Raw genomic sequence first — 22,515 nt, 5'->3', positions numbered from 1 at the left:
TCCAACCATAATGCGAAATTCCTGAAATTAGACAGGTATAATTGAAATTTCTCCCGGTCCTAAGAACGACACAATAGCAGTGTGGTGATTGTTCTCAATTCAAAATGGACTCTAACTGAAGTCCACAGGCCCTTCTCTTCCACATAATTTAACACACTATTTGTAAAAGGCTCATTCACTGCAGAAGTACTTTAATTTTTCTGATCATTGGTTTATTTCTGGTGGTATTTGACGGTGGAAAACACCAGCACTCATTTTTGGGGTCAGACTGGTGACCAAGATGTAGTGACAGAGCCACCTGGCCTGTTCACGTACGCTCTACACGCATCCACGCTCACCGAGGGTTTAAATTAAGGGTCTCAGTACAGCTCGGGTCTTGGCCCAGTGCTGCACTCAAGTGTGTGTGTGTGTCCCTCATTTGTATGAACCAAGCCTGCGGCCTAATTAAGTAACAGCGAGTGTCCTGCCAGCCACGGACACTACACTGGCGACGAGGCAGGTCTCACCCACGCCTAACGGTGTCCTCACCTGGAGTGCTCCCTGGTGCCCGTGGTCGCAGCAGGCTGCTGCCGCCGCAGTCCCTGGTATGTGTGCAGTCAGCACAGCTGGCGCCGCGGGTGCTGCTCAGTGGGTGCCCACCCCACGCGACTGTGGTTGCCTAGAGTAGAGGTGCGCCGGCGTGCGTCTCCTCAGTGGGTGCATACCCTGCCATCCATCGCTGCCACCTATCGTCTTCGGCACGAGGATCAGCACCACAAGGTGATGCCAGCCGTGCTCGCGCATGCATGCACCGCCGGAGGTTGCAACCCCATCGCTTGCGCCATTGCGCCTACACCCCTGCTTTATCACGCCCCGGACGGGCTCCCACAGCAACGTGGTCGAGCCAGCAGGCAAAGCACACGCCAATCACCGCGTGTCTGCAGTCTGAACCATGCTGCGCGTTTTCCCTGCACGAGCGCACTCATCGCGCACATCATCCCAGCAGCCTATCAGCCCAGCGGCCCTTCATGCCCAGGAGAGGGAGGCCTACGCAACGGGAAACGTGAAGAAGCCACACACAACCCTGACGCTTGGTCCGTGGAGGATGGGACAAGTCTCCCAGAGTGAGAGCTCACACCTGAGCCAGCCAAACCACTCAGCGAGCAGCAGTAGCGCAACCTTACGGTGTGCGTAGCGACGCCACACACATGTGTGCCTGCCTCACACGCCACAGACCAGAGAGACATCCGCTCTAAGACAAGCCCTATGCCAATCAGTGTCACCGGTCATCACCACCCACGCGCTGCACCAGGCAAGCCCATAATCGAGGATGAGCGGCCAAGATGCCAATGGAGTAGGCACTCCCCCGGTGGTGCAACCACCACCCCCTCAGCGGGTAGACCCACCGGCTCGCACTCGGCCTGGCCAGGCCACAGCTGCCCCTTTACCGCCCTTCAGCCAGCTCTCAGACCCGTCCACGGCTGCGGCATGCTGGAAATCCTGGATTGGCCACCTAGACCATTACTTTATTGGGGTGCCAGAAACCGACAGGAGGGTGAAAAGGTCGCTCCTCATGTGCTACGGAGGAGGCAAGTTGTATGACCTTTTTGAGTCTTTACTAGATAGAGGGGCAGACGATAACTACAAGGGAGCAGTCACAGCCCTAAACCGGCATTTTGCTCCCCAGATAAACCCAGATTTTGAGTGTTTCAAGCTCCGGCAGGCGCGGCAAGGGGAGGCCAAGACCATCGATATCTTCTAGGCTCACCTAAGGAAGCTTGCAAGCTCCTGTCGCTGCCAGACCAGAGGGAGGAGATCAGGGCAAGGATCATCCAGGGATGTCGGTCAGTCATACTGCGACACCTGATACCACGGCAATCTGGTATCAGTCTAGATGAGATCCTCATGCTCGCCAGGTCCCACGAGCTGTCCAATGCTTGCGCGGATGAAATGGAGGCGGCCCTCAACCGGCCTACTTCACAGCCCGCATCACTGCGGCCACCCATGATTAAAGAGGAGAGAGTGGATGCAATTCAAAGGCGGCCGACTCCATCTAGAGGATCTACGAGGCCTCCCCAGAGTAGTACATGCGGAAACTGTGATTTGGATCACCCTCCAGCAGGGAGGTGTTTCGCAAGAGGAAAGCCATGTTCCCAATGCGGAAAACTCAACCATTTTGCAAAGGTCTGCAGGAGTGGAAGAGGAAGGAGTAATGGGCTCTCGACGGCGTTGAGACAACTGACGCTGGAAGACCAGTATAGCAAGTGGACAACACCCCACCAGGGTTTGGCCTAGGAGCTTAAGATGACAACGTGTTCTTGGTGTCATTCATCGGCTGGGAAGGAACAAAGCGCCGACCACTGCCCATGTGCATCATCACCGTAGCGGAGTCTCCTGTAAGTGCCCTCAAAGACACTGGAGCGTCAGTCAATGTGATGGACAGCGACCAGTACGAAAAACTATTGCCACGCTCACCACTCCTACCGTCCAAGGCAAGGATATACACGTATGATGGAAAAGAACCACTTCCTCTACAAGGAGTCATGGAGGTCGAAATTACCAGCGAAGGCCATAGTTTCAACACAAAGTTCCACGTCACCGAAGGAAAACAAGGCACCCTCGTCAGTTGCCACACGGCGGAGGACCTGGAGGTAGTGTTCTTCAAGAACCAGGTGCATGATCTGCATGCCCGAGAGATGCTCAGAGACTGTCCCGTGCTGTTCGAAGGCCTTGGGTGCCTAAAAGGGAAAACGTTCAAACTGCATGTTGATCCAACGGTCCGAGCCATGGCGCTGAGGCATCAGCGGGTGCCATTTCACTTGAGGCCGCAAGTGGTAGAGGAGCTGAAGAAATTGGAGGACTTGGGGGTGATAGAGAAGGTGTCGGGCCCCACACCGTGAGTGTCTCCTCTAGTCGTATCCCCAAAACCAAAACAGCCAGGAGCCTTTGACTCTGCGTCAACATGCCCTTAGCAAACAGGGCCGTGAAGAGAGAACATCATCTCACATCCACGATGGATGACATTTTGGCCAATCTGAACGGCGCCAAGTGGTTCACCAATCTCAACCTCAATGCCGGCTATCCTCAGCTGGAACTCCACCGACAGTAGGAACATCACAACATTCTCCACACACGTAGGACTGCTTTGCTACAAGAGGCCTAGCTTCTGCGTATCTACGGCCATGGAGGTGTTCCAGAATGCATTAAGGGAGACCCTTATAGGACTGCAAGGCGTAATACATTTGAGCGATGAGATTGTCGTATTCTCCAAGACGGTGAACAACCTTTACAACGAAACTATTACAACGCACTACCATTACAACGCGGTCATTACAACGCAAACCATTACAACGCATTGCGCTGAGGGGCGCTCTAGGATAGGGAATACGTTTAATTTACTATCCAACACCTTCCCTAGTGTCCACGGGGACTGGTGTTGGAATAGTAAATTAAACTTTTCCCTATCCAGCACCCCAAAGCGCTATGCGTTGTAATGGATTGCGATGTAAAAACCGCGTTGTAAAGGCAGGCAATGTAATAGCCTGCGTTGTAACATCATACATCCCTCCAAGACACTAGAGGAACACCACGTACACCTCCGGGCCACCCTTCAACGACTCGCAGACAATGGACTCACCCTGCACAGAGCCAAGTGCTCGCTCAACCATGAGTTGGTGGACTTCTTCGGCTACATCTTCTCCAGAGAAGGGCTGTGAGTGGACCCGAAGAAGACAGCTACCATACGATCTGCGCTAAGACCCACGTCAACCACTGAAGTCTGGAGTTTCCTGTGGATGGACACATACTGTGGCCGGTTGATTCCCAACCTGGCGTCTCTGTCTGAGCCGCTCCGTGCCCTCACAAAGTCCGGTCAACCGTGGGTAAGGTCTGCAAAGGAAGATCTGGCATTCCATGCCGTAAAGGAGGACCTCATCGATGACCAAGCCATGGCATGTTTTCACCCAAAGGTGAGAACAGAATGATTGCCATGTTGGGAATAGCAGAATGGCGGAATAGCGACAAATACAATGAGAAAGAGTAAATAGAAAAGAATGTGGCCAAACCGTCATTAAAACAGAGAGGGGGGAGTGGATTAGTTAAGGATGACGTAACCGGGTTCATGCTCCAATTAACAGCAGGGTAGTAAAGAACTCGTAATTTGGATAGAATATGTCATACAAGTGTAGACTGAGTATCTAGAGATGACCAGTAATAAGAGGGCACTGTCTCTGCGGACTGTAAGGAATAAAGTCATGACCTTGATTAAACTATAAGGTATAAAGAACAAGGATGGTGGAAATGTATTAGATATAGGCTTTGAACAGCTGGATTAAGTGCTAGGCATGCCCCTTTTAACTAATTGGATAATAAAGGGACAATGAATGTAAGAGACAAGCATTTAATCAGAGTGCATAAAAGCTGTCAAAAAAGTTTAAAGATGTAAGTTGACTTTTTAAATCATTGCTACATTATGAAGGGTTTTCTCTGATTACATGTGTTTATCCTGCATAGGATTAAAGAAATAATTCTGTGAAACATAAGAACAGGAGACAGAATTTTTTTTGAGGTCTTGATAAAGATGGGATTATAAGCAAGAAACCATTGAAATGCGTTGACGCTGGGATTAACACAATTCAAGGACAAACCAAACCTAGTGAAATGTTGATGGGATCGAAACATTGATTAGGAGGTTGATTACAATCTGTCTTGAATGTGTACTAGTATTTAACAAAAGGTTATGTCACACTGTTGTTGTGTCTCTTCTTTTCATGCTGCTCATAATTAGAAATTGTAAAGTCAATTATTGTATAGCTTCTTGTGTGATAATAGGAATACCTGTGGAAAGTAAAATTGTGTTTTTATGAATTGTGTAATATGATATGTTTTTAACTGTTTGTACAATAGAGTATAAAAATCTTTTTTAATCATTGAATAAATGTAACAATAATACAGTAACTACATTTTTGATGTTGATTAGACTATTGTATTCTAATTCCACTTGGGTCAAGGGAATTGTGTTTTCTGCTTAGGAATTCCATCCAAGCCAACCTGAAATGAATAAAAGTAACCCCTGACACGTGTTTCACACTCATTAGAGCTCTTCACAGAGATATAGCTTTGTCCAGACACAAGAATTTGATAGAAAAGAAGACATTTGAGGTGAGCAAATTGAGAGTGATTCTGACATTGAGAGTGCTCTATACTAGAGCAGCTTTCCACGTAAACGTGAAAACTACCAAGAGGTCTCTGCTTCCTTTTTTTGTATAATTTATGCATCACTCTATGCCTGAAAGTGTATTGCTTTGACTCATACTGGGTGCTCCCCTGTGTCAGGTCAAAGTTATACCTCTCTGAAGATCTCTAATGAGAGTGACACACGTGTCAGGGGTTGCTTTTATTCATTTCAGGTTGGCTTGGATGGTATTTCACCAATCCAAAGTTGTAATATTATGCCTGGAGTGATAAAAGTATTTGGTCATTTTAGAGTTTGGCGTGGAAAGCACTGTGCTAATCCTATCCTTGAAAGTCTTTGCTGTGGAAATGGCAAAAATACTTTGTCCCTTTCTATCTCGGCATGGATGGCACTGTGCTAATCCTATGCTTAAATACTTTGATAGAAAAGCAGACATTTGAGGTGAGCAAACTTAGAGTGTTGCTCCCCCACCAATACCACCACCACCATCAATCCAACCACCACTACCACCAACACCACCACCAATACCGCCAACACCACCACCACAATGCCACCACCACTAATACCACCCCAATACCACTACCACTACCACCACCACCAATACCACCATCAATACTACCACCACAAATACTACTACCAATACCACTACCACCAATACAACCACCAATGCCACCACCACCAATAACACCACCTCCACCACCACCAATACCACTAATTCCACCACCACCAATACCACTACCACCAATACCACCACCACCACCAATACCAACACCACCAATACAACCACCACCACCAATAGCACCACCACCACCACCAATACCACCCCCTCCAATACCACAACCAAAACCATTACCACTACCACCAATACCACCATCAATACTACCATCAATACCACCAACAATACCACTACCACCAATACCACCACCACCACCAATACACCAATACCACCACCTCCACCAATACCACCACCATCACCATCAATAACACCACCACCAACACCACCACCACAAATACCAACACGACCAATACCACCACCACCAAAACTACCACCACCAGCAATACTACCACCGCCACCAAAACCACCACCGCCAATATCACCACCACCAATACCTCCACCACCACCGATACCACCACTAATACCACCACCAATACCACCACCACCAACACCAACACCACCACCAATACCACCACCACCACCAATGCCACCACCACCAATACTACCCTCACCACCAATATCACAAATACCACCACCACCAATACCATCACCACCACCACCAATACACAACCTCCACCACAACCAATACCACCATCAACACCACCAATACAACCACCATCACCAATACCACCATCAATCCCACCACCAATACCACCAACACCATCACCAATACCACCACCAACATCAATACCACCACCAGTATCACCACCACAAATACAACCACCACTAATACCACCCCATACCACTACCACAACCACCAATAATACCACCACAAATACCACCACCAATACCACTACCACCAATACCACCACTAATACCACCACCAATACCACCACCTCGACCACCACCAATACCACCACCAATACCACTACCACCACCACCAATACCACCAACACCAATACCACTACCAATACCACCACCACCAATACCACCACCACCAACACCACCACCAATACTACCAGGACCAACACCACCACCATTATCACCACCACCAATACCAACACCTACAATACCACCACCACCAATGCTACCACCAATACCACCATCACCAATACCACTACCACCAATACTACCACCACCAATACACCACCACCAATAACCCAACTTCCACCAATACCACCACCACTTCCACCAATACCACCACCACCACCAACATCACCACCAATATCACCACCACCAATACCACCACTACCACCAATACCAACACCACCAATACCACCACCAATACCAATACCCCCACCCTATTCCAATACCACCAATACCAATACAACCAATACCAATACCACCACCACCAATACCACCAACACCACTAATACCACCACCACCAATACCACCAACAATACCACTACCACCAATACCACCACCACCAATACCAACACCACCAATACAACCACCACCACCAATACCACCGCCATCAATACCACCACCAATACAAATGCCACCAATACCACCACCACCATTACCACCACTTATACCACTACAAGAACAACACAAATACCACCATCAATATCCCCACCACCAATGCCACCACCACCAATACCACCACTATCACCCCAATACCACCACCACCAATACCACCACCATTATTACCACCACCAATACCACCATTACCAATACCACCACCACCAATAACACCACCAATACCACCACTAATACCACCACCACCACCAATACCACCACTAATATCACCACCAATACCACCACCACCAAAACCACCACCACCAATACCACCACTACCAATACCAACACCACCAATACCACCACAACTAATACCAATATCACCACCATTACCACCACCACCAATACCAATGACACCACCACCAATACCACCACCACCAACGATACATACCACCAATACCACCACCACCACCATTACCACCACCAATACCAATATCACCATCACCAATACCACCACCTCAGCGGCTCTCGCTCACTAGTAATAGCAGGGGCACTGTACAAGGCCAAGGCTGCAGCCAAGGCCATCCCTTCCTCCATGCCTGCCATAAAGCTCAGCCTGCCCTGCACCAGGAAATGAAGCGAGGGCCCTACTACAGTTGGAGCGTTTCTTATTGGGCCAAAGATAGCCATGACACTACACAACACCATACTGCACACTCAACCAGAGAAGGCAGGAAATAGCCCCCCTCCCACTCTTCCTCCCATCAGCCGCAACAGTGTAATCACAGAGCGAAAGGTGTTGGAGCGCTTTGTTTATAGCTTGGATCATATGTAACTCTCACTTCACATTTTGTGTTTGTGTAATTTAGAACACTTATACAGTTTCTTCACTGCACTATTTACCGCTACATTGAAGACATCGCAGGCCGGTCTCTTCCTCTGACATTTACAATCTAACAAGCAGTTGAGATGCCCTTTATTACAATGCAATAGGTCTCGCATTTGCTAAAGTTTTAGCTATTAGTATTGTAAATTTTTGTTTTAAAACCCAAAACATAAATATAAGGCATTGTCATTTATAATGCCAATAGCTCAAACTTACGTGAATGTGCGACCTATTGCATTGCAGATGCTTGTTTTTTGTATTTTTTTTTACAAATTAAGCACTGTACACCACAACATGCCAAGCCTGCTAGTGCCAAGGAGACTGCATGGTAAGGCGCTACGAAAACTTCCACGCTCCTTCCAAATCTGTGTTTTAAACACAATGATGACTCAGATTCTACAATTATTTGGATGAAGAGGCATCTGAGCCTGGAGCACACCCCACTTTCCCCTTCTCTCCCATAGATCACTTCTTGTTCGCCTTCATTGCTAACTTGAGTTTCTTTCGCAGACAGACAGCCACGGGCAGAAGACTAAGCTGCCCCCTTCTATTCATGTCAGCGCTGCCATAATTAAGCGAGGGCCTCGGGGCGCGAATGTCTGTTTGCTTCTTGCAAGGCTGCTTGTTTGGATGTAACTGTTAAACAGATTTATGATACCTGGCAAAACTTCGCTGAAGAACAAAGGCTGCGGAGAACTGTTTGCTCTTAGTGATCATTAAAAATATCAAAACTAGCCTGCACTGCAGACACTGAAAGCTGTCTACGTCACCGCGAGACAAGGTTTGGCTCGAGCCATCGAGGTGTGCTGCAGCCTGTGAAAATGCAGAAGGGGGGGAAGGTACTGTAAGTCTGCACTTAAAAGGAAATCAGTTACATTTGAAAGTCTGGAGATATGCCATTACACAAGAACAATTAATAAAGCAGTTATATTATTAGGGGTTAATAATATGAACTAACCACCAGTTTACATGTATGGAAAAGAAGTAATGGTTGGTAAACCTCACAATAAAAAACAATCAGAGGAAGAAAAAACTGCTGCTGCAATCCACACAGAGACAGATGTAATAAGGCAGTTTGGTATGTACAAACCACAAATTGCGATTCGCTAACATGTCACAGATTCTCAATTTGGGTTTGCGACAGCATACCAAATATGTATTTGGAAGGGGTGTTTTTAGGGCGTCCCTTTTACAGTGATTCGGAATGGCATGTATTCAAGTTTTGCGCCTGAAATCAGGCTGCAAAACAATAATGTTTTACCGCCTACCCAAAAGTAAAGGTAAATCTTTTGCTAACGGGAAGGAGTCCCTAAGGGACCAGTTCCACTTCATGAATGTTGACAAAAACATGTTTTAAAAGTAGGTAGTAGTCCCATAGACCACTCACTGCCTAGCCGTAAATATTTCTAGTACAGCATTACATTTTTAAGTGCATTACATTTCCCTGTAGGGAGAATGGGTTGCCTTTAAAAAAAAGATTTCTTCATTTAAAAGCAATCACAGACATGGGGGTTGCTGACTCAAGCAGATCACCATTCCTGTAATGACAGAGACTCATAGTAGGTCATAATTTGTGGCCTGCCTCATCAATATTCATGAGGTACGCAGTGCTTAATTTGAAAAAATATTAAGTGCAGATGCTCATATCTTTTTAGGAGGCCACACCCAATTCCCAGGCTCCACCCACTTCCTTTATTATTGGTTCTACTCACATTCACAAGCCTCCACACATCATATCCACCTCCTCACTTTTTGAGTTCCGCAAGAAACTGAAGACCTGGCTTTTCACATAAACACCTCAGGTACCTCACACTTTCACACCTGCTCAACCACCTGGCTACCCTCTTGGGTGATTAGTGTGCTATACAAATCAATATAACCTAATATAACATATGGGAAGCCTATACCAACAACTTAAAAGTGAACTTGAATGAGAGAATATGTGTAAAGATCAAAATGCAGCTTGGGTAATGTAGCTCCGGGGGAAATGGGTAATGTAGCTCCGGGGGAAATGCTGGATGATTCAGGGGTTGATGTGGATAGAGCTGGGGAGGGCCCAGTATATGTGGAAACCTGCAGCCCTAGTCTAAGTGAAGTCGAAGATGACTCTACACACGAAAATAAACCGGATAAAGAAGTTTTGAGGGATGCGCTAGACCCTCTAGGGGCTGAAGCTGGTTGTGCTAAGGAGGGCCAAGCGCACTTGGAGATCTGCGGCTCTAGTCTTAGTGAAGAGGAAGCGGGTGCCATACACTTAATTACTGTACCGACTCCAGCTATTACTCCCACTAATATTCTTTCCTGGAACATAGCAGGGCTTAAGAAAAACCTTACAATTCCAGATTGGAATGATTTTATTGATCCCTTCCACATCTGCATGTTTCAGGAAACCTGGTGTCTGTCCCCGCAATACAAAAATGGGTACTCTACCTATCACGTTCCGGCAGTCTCCTCAGGGAAAGGTCGTCCGTCTGGAGGCCTTCTCATATGGGTGAAAGTTAATTTAAACTATGTGGTCACTATGCATAGTGTCCCCTCCAATGATATTTTGCATATCTCTCTGAAAAGCCCCCATTGGGGTATTATACATCTTTTTTGTGTCTATGCAAGAGGGGCACAGGGTGGACAAACCTCGCCAATAATAGAGCTGTTAGACACCAAAATATCGGAACTGCCTCCTGGGTCAAAAATCCTAGTGGGGGGCGATTTTAATTGTACATTTGAACCCCTGGATGATGAGGACATATTGGGTTGGAGCTCGGAGGACTGGAGACAATCTATACCCTCTCTAGTATTGGCTCCCATCAGGAAATGGTCCGCCAGGGCAATCCAGCTGAACGCTCTGGCTTTGGACCACAACTTACGGGCTCTTAATGGGCGGACTATCTCTGATCGCATTGGGGCGATGACCTACAATAGGATAGGCTCCCCATCGCGAATTGATTACATCTTTTTAGACGTCCAATCCTGGGCCAATCTTGTAGATATGGAGGTCAGGCAGTCCTCAGACAGCGATCACAACACTTTGTGTATGGGAATTAATTGGAACAATGGGTTATGTGAGAACGTGGGGCCGAAGTTGATTACCAAGGAGGTCTTTCCTTCTAACTGCAATAGGAAACTAAGATGGGATGTGGTCAGGTGCGAAGAGGGGAAACTCAACTGTATCAAGGAGCTAGTTATAGCCGAAACCTCCCGCCTTGCAGTGATGGATTTGGCCAACCTAAATATTTCGGAGTCGGAATTATTAGCTCAATACCTGAATTTTACAGGAGAAATAGGAAAGTTGTTCCTTAAAAACTCTAAGGGGAACCCACCGGCTGACCCTAGACCCCCAAAGACTAATCCTTGGTATACAGCAAATTGTAGGAACAAAAGGAAGGCTATTGCTTTAGCTATAAAATCGAAAGACACCACAGCAGTGAGACTGGCCAGGAGGGATTACCGGAGCACCATTCTTTCAGCAAAAAGAAACTGGGAGGAGGACCATTGGCAGCAGCTTAAAATTGCGGCCTATGGAAAGAATTCAGTCATTTTTGGGAAATTAATTAATATTTTAAACCGTAGAGGAGTTGATCCTATTTTAAATCATATTAATGAACAGCAATGGCATGCCCATTTTTCAAAATTATATTTTGTTGATATTGCTCAAGCTAACCCAACACCACCACCCTTGTCCCATCTAAGAACAGACTCTCTTATCGAGGCTGTCCCATTCACCCCGCGAGAGGTCCGTGATGCTATTTCTAATATTCTACCAGGCAAGGCACCTGGTCCGGTTGGCTTGCCTGGAGATTTATTTTCTTACGACCCTCTAATTTGGGCAGATTTAATAGCATGCCTAATGAATCTAATCCAGTTAGGCCATCCCGTCCCAGAATCTTGGAAGGGGGTGGAGGTGATCACGATTTATAAAAAAGGTGATAGAGAGGACCCTGCCAACTACAGACCAATTAGTTTAATTGACACCATCCAAAAGGTAGTTGGCAGGGTCATTATAAGTAGAGTAGAGACATGGCTTAAAGATGAAGGTGTACTAACACATTTTCAGGCCGGGTTTAGGCGGAATGTTGGGGCAATGGACCAGGTGTTTAGTTTCTGTGCAGTTTATTGGAAGTCAGTATCTATCAAAAAGGGCAGCCTTTATCTGGCTTTCATTGACCTTAAAACCGCATTTGATGTTATTCCACAAGCTAAATTATGGGAGGTATTATTGTCCATGGGGTTCCCAAGCTATTTGCTGCAATTGGTCATCAAGCTCCATGAGGACAATTTCGCAAGGATACGGTGGGGGAGTCAGGGGCAATTGACAGGGAGGGTATCAGTCAACAGAGGTGTGCGGCAGGGATGCGTGATGGCTCCAACATTATTCTCCCTCTTTATAAATGGGGTGGTGGACCATTTGAGGGAGGACCCTGCGGATGCACCTATCCTTGCCGGAGAGAAGACCCCTTCACTCCTCTTTGCGGACGATACCCTCCTGATGTCCAAGACCCCGAAGGGCCTGCAAAAATTGCTTGACCGTTTCGCTCTCTTTTGTAAAGAGCGCGGTCTATCGATAAATACCTTGAAAACAAAACTAATGGTTTTATCTGCAAATAGAAATTCTAGGAAGGTACACATAACATTGTGTGGGTCCCAACTGGAGGTGGTGAACGAATTTGACTACCTGGGGGTTAGGCTATCCAACAATATGTCCTGGGGCTCCCATATATCTAAAATGGTACTTAATCTCAAAAGGGTCTCGGGAGCGATACTAAAGAACCAGCGCCTCTCCATCAGCAGAACGGTTGCCCCAGCTTTGGCAGTTTATGAAGGGAAGGCTGTAGCCTCGGCAGTTTACTGTTCTGAACTATGGGGTACCGAAAATATTAAGGCCCTGTCATCGGCAGAGAATAAGTTCATTAGAAATTTGGTTTCACTCCCAGTGTCAACCCCTCTGTTACCATTATTTTTTGACATGGGTAAAAAACCAATTTCCGATAAAATCCATCTTAGGCCACTGTTATTTTGGGTGCGCCTTAGAAGGACTCAAGAATTAATAGAATATGCTCGAGTGCTGGACGAACTAATATCCCTAAATGTCAACAACAAGATAAAGTGGCTTAACAACCTTAAATTGTTAGCAACATCTATAGGCTTGGGAGAGTCATGGGCCTCGCAATGTCCACCTGCTAAACAACTTGTCAAAAAATTATATTGGGACTGGGTTGAGGCCAAGGTTCATGTCAAACCCAAATTAGGAACACTGACGTCCAACTTCCTTGATCATAAACCAACTTGTAAGCTGGAACCCTTCCTGGATTTTATCCAGCTACCTAGAGACAGGACTTTGTTTTTGAAGCTGAGATACGGTACTTTGCCCCTCAATAAATTTATGGAAGGTTGGAAAAGCAAGGGGGTGCATGACTTAAATTGCCCAGGCTGTAGTTGCCCGGAGGAAACCCTGGGCCACTTTCTATTTGCATGCATAGCTTATAAGCAAGTTAGGAATAAATGGTTGAAACCAGTGTGTAGGGCGTGAAGGATCATAGATCAGCCCTGCGAATTATGCTAACCAACACTGCCTCTATGTATATCGTCTGCGGGGTTGCAAAATACCTCGCGGGTGCCTGGATAATCCGGACAAGGTTGCTGGGCAATGTATAAAAGCAATTTAGGATGATTGTACTGTTTTAAAACCCACTTTTTTTCATTTATCTTTTTTAATTGTCTTGTGCTGTTCTGTTGGAAATGTAATACTATTGGATAGATTGTTTTTATGTATTTTGTATGTTTGTACTTTTATGATAAATATCTATCGAATAAAGTATTACAACAACAACCAAAATGCAGCTTTAGGAAAGGTCATTTGAGGACCTGAGGCAGCTTTGCAAACTAAAGAGAATGTGCTTATACTGTGCTGCTTAAAAGGCAGAAAGGGATGAAGGAACAAATACATTGAAGAAGGCAGCAAGAAATGCAGTTAGGAAGGGCAGCACTGGAGTGAGGAAATACATGATTAGTGGATGAAAGGAGGAAAAAAGAAAATAATGTGAAAGGAAGAAATGAAGGGATAGTGGAAGAAAGGAAGCAAACGCTGTGTGATGGAGGACTAGAAGGAAGATAGGAAGGAGAAATAAAAGCAGAAGGAAGGGTTGAGGGTGAGAAAGAAAGTAATTAAAGAAGGGATGAAAGGAACAGGATTTTTTTTCCTGGTCAACATTAAAAAAAAGGTGGTACGAGAAGAGAGATGCAGGTGTACATATTTTCGTCACATACCAGGCTTGCCGCATAACAAAGAAAAAAACAACATCCAGGCCCAGCACACATGTTCAGAGAGAGGGCCAACCTTCCATGATGAAACACATTGATCCTACCACAACAATGACAGTAATCCAACACATTATGTAATATACTGTATACAATTGACCCATGTTTGTATCATCATCAAGTCGTATGACCTATCTGGGCTGGTCAGGGGGGGCGCTCTCAGAATCAGGTGCTAAGTGGCTTACCAGGGGACAACACCTCGTCCTCCTGTGTAGACCTGAGATAGTAGACAAAGGGTTCCCAGAAGTCCCTTGGTCTCGAGGCCCGCGGTAATTCCTCTGCATAAGCCTCCAGGGTCTCCCTGAAGTATGTCCGGTCAGCAATCCAGTCCTTAAATCTAGGAGGACGCTTGATGCCCCATCTTAGTGCTATCCGACGTTTGGCTAACAGCCGGGCCACTGCCAATAGTTTTTGTCTCTTGGCCAGTCTTGGCATGTGGGCTCCCAGTAGGCATGTTAGTGGAGCGTTTAGTATGAATTCTGATAGCATTATCGTAAGGGCATTAGTGACTTCCTCCAGTAGGCTTGAAGCAGGGGACAGGACCATGCCATGTGCAAGAAGTCTGCATTAGGGGCGCTGCATCTATGACACTTATCGTCTGCACGAAGGTGGTATCCGTGTAGTTGCGCAGGAGTATAGTATATTTGGTGCAGGAATTTAAAATGGATAATGCGAAGGTTATAGTTTGAGTTCAGCAGGTGTAATTGCTTTCAGCTGTAGTCCCAGTCCCCTTCATCTATAGTATCACCTATTGAGTGCTCCCATCTTTGAACTGACGTATTGACGTAGGAACAATGTATGCGAAAGTGGGCGTGATTTGGAATTTTTGGGCTGGAAACTGTTTTCTTTTTTAAATAATGATGTGAATCTTTTATGGTTTTGTTCAACCGAAATAAAGATACTTGAAATGAAAAATGAAATGAATTGACGTATTCTGCGTCTGGTGTTGTTCTCCTTGTGAAATGTTATATAAACGCGTTACCAGGCCCTGCCATGTGGGAGCCTTTAAAAGGAGTTGTAGTGCATGTAGCTGGGGCGGCTCGCTCGGAAAAGTTGGGAAAAGTTCCTTGATAGCCATGCACAGCCACAAGTAAGCGAATATCTTCAGCGGTGCACGGTTCATCCTGTGGGATGAATAGATTGTGTGGAAAGATTTTGCTCATTTCAGTTAGGCCCATGTCCCTCAGAAGAGAAATTTTAAAGGGGGTTGGAAGCGCACTCCCTATGCTTACTTGGCTGAAAAACTTAAAACAAATTTAAAGTCTGTCTTACATAGGTGCTGCAGCGTCGCACTTGCTGCCTCTCAAGTGCTGAAAAATATGAACTCGACACGGACCGCCAAGGATGGCAGGACTCCACTTGAATGGTTTATTGTTTGATATTGAATATCTAAGTACAGAGTCCCAGAGGACTCAATAACCACAGTGCGCAGCGTATCCTGCCATCCTTGGTGGTCCGTGTCGACCTCAGAAGAGAAAGCATATTGTTCTCTTGAGTAACTGTGATCCTCAGGTATGGGGAGTGCAGGAGAGTATATTGGAAGTTTCTGTGCCCGGTGTGCTAACGTGTGCCATGATTGCGACGTACAAATCACAGGCTTTATTTTGTCCCTAGGAGTATGTTTTTACGGGTCAGATATGTAGGCTATCAGTGGGGAAGGTAGCACTCTTTTATGTTCCACAGCTATGTGCGGGATGTACGCATGTGGTTGTAACCAGTAGTGGGCTTGTTGTGCTTGTGCACATTAAAAGTATAGTTGAAGATCTCGTGCCCCGAAGCCTCCTTGGTGATAAGGTTTGATGAGGATTTTCCAGCCCACTCTTGCCTGCTTCCCTGCCTATGTAAGCCTCTACATAGTTGATCTCAGTTTGGAAAAAAGGCATGTGTGAGCCAGATCGGAATATTCATGAATAGATTTAGGAACCTGGGCAGTACTACCATCTTTTGTATTGGGATCCTATCTGCCAATGAAAGCGGTAATCTGATCCATCGGTCTACCTGTTTGTCCAATTTCACCATGGCCCTACCGTAGTTTTCTCTAATCACCATTTCAGGGTTACTGTGTACCCATATACCTAGGTATATTTTACTGGATCAGCGTGCCACTGTACTGGAAAGTCCAAGACTGGCTGGGTCATGGCAGGCGTGAGTGGTATCACCATTGATTCATGCCAGTTAATGCAGAGACCTGAGTAGTTTTCGAACCGTATATATTCCCTGATGAGTGGATTGAGATTTGAGTCCAGGTGGCGTGCATTAAGGACCATATCGTCGGCATACAGAGATATGCCAACGGGCTGTAGTTGGAACTGTAGTGCAGAGCCTGAGTGTTTTGGGTAAATCTTACAGGCTAGTGGTTCGAGTGCTAATGTAAAGAGGAGGGACGAGAGTGGGCAACCCTGTCTCGTTCCTTGACTGACGCTAATTGAGGAGGAAGTGTTCTTGTTGATTTTGATTCACGCGCTGGGCTCGGTGTAGAGAAGGGCTATGCATCACAGGAAAGGTTCCAGGAAACCCATCCGACGTAGGACAGTGAACATGAAAACCCATTCCACAGAGTCGAATGCCTTCGCAGCATCTTAGAGGGGCGCTGCAGCCGGCATTTTTGTAAAAATGGTGGGAACGTTTTGTGTAGTAGACCGGGTCGGCATATACTCGGCCTGGTCTGGTAGCACCAAATTGCGAATCAGTAGCTGAATACGCGTCGCTATGATTTTAGCAAAGATTTTTACATCTCTGTTTATTAGAGTCAGCGGACGAAAAGATTCACAGTGAGTCAGGTCTTTGTCAGATTTAGGGAGAGCAATTAATAGCGTGTGTCTCTGAATTCTTTTTAGAATTCCCCGGGAAGTCCATCCAAGGTCTTTGTTATTGGGGAGGGAATTGATAGTGTCAATAATCTCGTCCCGTGTGATGTGGTGGCTAAGGAATTCGTGGTGGTTGTCTGCTAACCAAGCCAGTGCAATGTCATCCAGATATTGGTTCATTTCAGGCGGTAATGTGGTCGAATGCGTAGAGTAGAGGCAAGTATATTAGTCAGTGAAACTGTCAAAAATATGCCGGTGTATCGTAGGCGTGTGGGCCATATTTATCTATGATCTGAGTGATGTAGGTTGCCTTATGTGTAGAGTGAAGTCTATGAGATAACGCCCTGCCTGGGCATTCCCCCTCCCCATAGGTAAGCACAGTGTATCTGCCAAGATGTTTTTTGATCTCATCTGACGCATGTTTATTAAATCTGCCTGATTTCAGCTAACAGTGTGGGGTTTTGCATGTCTACGAAAGCTGCCTCCAGCCGTTGGATTTCTCGTTCTACCATTGATAGCTGCTGTCTTAGGATGCCTGTGTGTTTGCTTATGCACTGTCCTCTAATTGTGACTTTAAAAGCCCCCCAGATTGTTTTTGCGCTGTTCACAGAGCCTGCGCTTAACTCGAAAAAGTCCATGCTGGCTTGGTGAAGTTCGACACGGTATACCTAATCCAGGAGTGCGATCTGTTGCAGGCGCTAGGCAAACTGACATAGAGTGTGCATGGGGATGTCAAGCGCGAGGAGTACGGGTGCCTGTTCTGACAGTGTCCTGGGCACATGCTGAATCCGTGTGGTCCATGTACTGATGTCGTGTGTAGCTAACCAGAAGTCTGTTCTCGACCACGTTATGTGTTGATAATGTACAAGTACCTTCTCTACTACTGGGGTGTGCAAGCGCCACAGGTCAATCATCACGTATTCTAGCATACCATCTCGGAGTGCCTTAGCCGACTGTTTCCCATATCCATCATTGCCTGTGGATCTGTCTAGTGCTGGGTCAAGACATGTGCTAAAATCACCTCTCCATATAATGGCGGTGGGTGGTAGTTTGCGCGGTTTAGCCCAGATATGTGCGAAAAAGCCCGGATCATCAGTGTTTGGGCCATATGCAGTGATCACTGTCAATTCCGTGCCTGCAAAGTTGCCCTGCACTATAACATAGTGCCCCTGGTCATCCTTGATAGCAGTGATGGGTGTGAAGGAGCATGACTCCTCTAGCGTAACTGGAGTAAGAGGATGCCATGCGATACAGTGCCCATTTGGCGCCTATGCGCCCTTCAGTGGTAGATGTGAGATGTGTCTCTTGTAGGCAGAACACATCTATCTTGTGGCGGTCTAGGTATGCTAGGACCCTTCGAATCTTTTGTGGGTTTTGAAGGCATCTCACATTCCAGGTCAGGAATACCAGAGATCTAGTGTTACGCTGGCTGCCAGCCATGCGTGTCATCTCATCTTGCGAGACCTGAACGGTGTTTCATAGCATGCCCTATACCTGTTCAATCTGTATTCTGATGGTAAAACTCTGACCAGTTTTTTGCGATAACACCCAGCCCCACCCCCACCCATTCCACATACTTCTTGCAGCAGAGATAATCCCAGAAACCTCGAACATTTCCAGCATATTCCCCAAGAACAATAACTAAACAATGTAACTATTTGTGGTGTACACACGTGGGCTGGAGCTGCCGCCCCGGGTGCCCTGTGATGCAGATCACAGGCTTTGCCGCCATAGGGGTAAAGCATTAGTCACAATCGAGCCCGTGAGGGCATCCCCCTGGCATTGCAGTAGTTCTCTAATTATGTGGGTATATCGCCGTCTGTTCCTGTATCCAAGGCAATAACTTACACCAACTCACAAACTCCCCCACCCAAATAGCCCACTTATCTGCATCCGCAGTGTGCATATGTAGGTGTACATCATCTGGAAGACAAAGTGGCACCCTGGCATGTGTAGAGTAATGGAAAGCGCAAAAAGAGCATATTCACAATGAGTCACAGCATACGTAGGTGCGCGCGTTCAGGTATGGAGTACCGATAGGCCCGCCCTGCGGGGTCTGTTTGGTGAAGTGTTCAGCTGAGTGGGAGTACCAATGTACATCTCGTACTTGGTAGTTCATTATTCATGTCTGATGTGGTGGCCTGTTTGTTCATCTGGTCCTCTTCTCAGTGATCTCCTAGCTGTGGTTTGGGCTCCTTTCTGTTGTAGGATTTTTTGTACTTCCTTTGGGTCATTGTAGATTTTTGATTTCCCTCCATCTGTTACTCGCAGCCTGGCAGGGTACAGTATTGCATAGGCTATGTTCATGTTTCGGAGCTTCTGTTTGACAGGCACAAACTTCTTTCTCGCCTCTTGGACAAGCGGCGTGAAGCCAGGGTAGAGTGAGATGTCCATGCCCTTGTGTCGAAAACTGCCGAGCTCTCTAGCCTTATGGAGGGCTGCATCCCTGTCCCTGTAATTTAGAAGCCTGGCTATTATCGGTCGCGACAGCGCACCTGTTGGTGGTGCCAGTGCAAGTGACCTGTGTGCTCTCTCGATAATGAAGACTTCCGAGGACGTTTCATGGACCAGTAAGGATGTAAGCAAGTTTTCTACATAACGTTCCATATTGTCTGTCTTGGTTGTTTCTGCCACTCTCACCAGACGTATGTTGTTTCGGCAGGAGCGGGCCTCCGCGTCCTCCCCCCGTGATGCCAGCACCGCCAGTTGCTTGTCAACTTTCCCCTGCTTGGTCTCCATTTGCATGTGGGAATCCTCCACCTCGGAGATGTGGCGTTCTGCCATGTCAAGCCGCTCCATGCCATACAATCCACTCTGTATGTCAGGGAGTCTATCTTACCGTCGATGTTGGAGAGACCTGCCTGGATCGTTGTGAGCATGGCCTGTACATCGCCAGTTGAGACTCCGCTTGCAGGTGCCATCGACTGTTGTAAGTGCGGTTGAACTTCCGAGCTGTGTTCCGATAGTTTTTTTGTTTGGTCGAAATTGAGTTTGGGCTGGTTTCTCTCGGGTTTGCCCATGATTCATCTGTTAGTACTGAGCAGTGTGTGCTTACAACTTCTGGCTTCGTTGTAGAAAGAGTGCAGCACTTTGGGGAGAATGGGGTATGCTGTTGGGCAACACTTAGGGCTATGACTAGTCTATATTGCTGTGAAGGTTCCGTAATCGAATTGGCTATGTCCTCGAGCGTATAGTGCGCTGTTGGTATCCCCGTTTTGCCAATGCCAACCTCTGCATCTACATAAGTGTGCGCCCCGTAGTATATTGGGTGTTCCCGGTGGTCAGTTGTATGGGCCAAGTGCGTAGCGATGTGCGAAGGCGGTGTGGCAATGCCCAAAGCACAGGGGGGGTTTGCCGCAGGAACACTTAGCGATGCGGATTGCGCGGCAGCGCCCGTGTGCTGCTGCGGTGTCCTTCCAATCGGGGGAGTCATTTGGTGCCTGCTCTTACCCACCAGGCGTTGGCCGCCAGCAGCTCAGGCTCACGGGCCCACCATGAGGGCACGGTCAATACAGACAGGAGGGTGCCAATGCCACCCTCCGAGGACCCCACGTTGCAACAGCCCCGGTGCCTCCAAAGTGCGGCCTGGTGGTATCCCCGGCCCCGCCCAACTCAGTCAGGGCGTCTGGTTAATGCTGTTTATCCGGGCCGTGTGGGGAGACATTAGCTCCTCAGTCGCAGGCCCACCTCGGTACCACACTCACCCGAGGTGCCCGATGGAGGTCAGGTATAGGTGCGCTGCAGCCGAGGTGCCGTCGCCCTAGTCAATCCTGGCGCTGCATGCAGTGCCAGGATTGGCTGGTCCACCGCGCAGCATCCATCATTGGATGCAGCGCATGGTGGGGGTGGGACATCCTGTCAAGGAAGAGCTCTGCCTCTCTTTGGTGTGCTCCAGACGCGTGGTATAAACAGGTAAGTTGTTCAGAGATTATATTAGCTGGCTGCGCTGTAATTTTACGGTGTTTTGTGTTTTGGATTAGAGCATTCGTGTAGGAGGGAGCTCGGGGGCAGGAAGGGAGCTGGTACATGCGGGCGGGCGTGGAGGGATGAAAGCTGCTCACGGCTGGGGCTTGAGGGTCAAACTTGTTATAGGACTGACGCCTCTGGTGACGACATACCCCACAGTACAAGGAACCCCGGGAAGGGAGTATGTCTGTCCTCTAACAGCTCAGGGTGTCTCTTTGAGCCTCTCTCTCACGCAGGCCTGTGTGTCCGCCTGTCTCTCTCGCAGAGCGCTGGCCGTGTCTCCTTCACCATATATCTGTCCTCTAACAGCTCTGGGTGTCTCTTTCTAGAACAGTCCTTGGCGTCAATTCATCTTCTAACTTAGCACTAGGCGTGTCTGTCTCTTAGCCCCGCGTGGCACTTTGACCCAAGCAGAGGTGTGTGTCTTAATCCCTCCTGCAGACCCCCTTTGTGTCTCTATCGGCTCTCTGTCTCTTTCTGTCTAATAGACCTCACCTTTTGTGAACCCTCCGGGAATGTATGTTTCTCTCGGATTGCCCTCCGTGCTGTCTAGCGACAGGGAGGGGAGTGGTGGGGGTGAAGGCCGGAATGGGGGGGGGGGTTGACAATCCTCGCTCAGGGGGGCTGAGGAGTTCTCTCAATCTGCTTTGTTTGACTGACCACTGGGGTGTCCCAATCCCTCTGCCAGACCTCTGGGGTGTCTCAATCGCTCTGCCAGAGCTGTGTTGTTCAGAGTCTGTGCCAGTTCTAGGTTAATTGTCTTTGTAGCGCGTATGCCAGAAACTGGACGCTTCGAAGTGCTACAGGTGAATGGGTGGAAAACAACTACGGGTGGGCTCTAATCAGCAAGGCTGAGCCAAATTATCAAAAAACAAAAATAAAATGCCAATACTGATATAAACAATTTAGACCAACAATATGCTAACCTGAACCTGAAAAGACAATTCAAGGACGGGAATTGCTAGTTAATAGCTTTTTATTTGCAATATTTTTTAGAAAGATCAATTTTTATTTTTTCAAATGATATAAGAAAGGCTTATTTACAAAGAAAGGACAAGTACAATTAGGAAAGACGAAACTTTTGTCTTCAATCATTCACTATTCCACCCATATCACAGGCATTCAACACACTTTCATACCATTCAGGAGAAAGACTATAGAAGCATACAAAATATTTTAAAAAAATATATATACATTTGCAAATTTGCTTCACAAAAGAACAGAATGCCACAACCTGCGGGCAAAATACTACATCAAT

This window comes from Lissotriton helveticus, chromosome 3_1, assembly GCF_964261635.1.
Source record: "Lissotriton helveticus chromosome 3_1, aLisHel1.1, whole genome shotgun sequence".
In the NCBI taxonomy this organism is placed as follows: domain Eukaryota; kingdom Metazoa; phylum Chordata; class Amphibia; order Caudata; family Salamandridae; genus Lissotriton; species Lissotriton helveticus.
The sequence above is the reverse complement of the archived record's forward strand: the minus strand, read 5'-3'. Positions refer to the sequence as shown.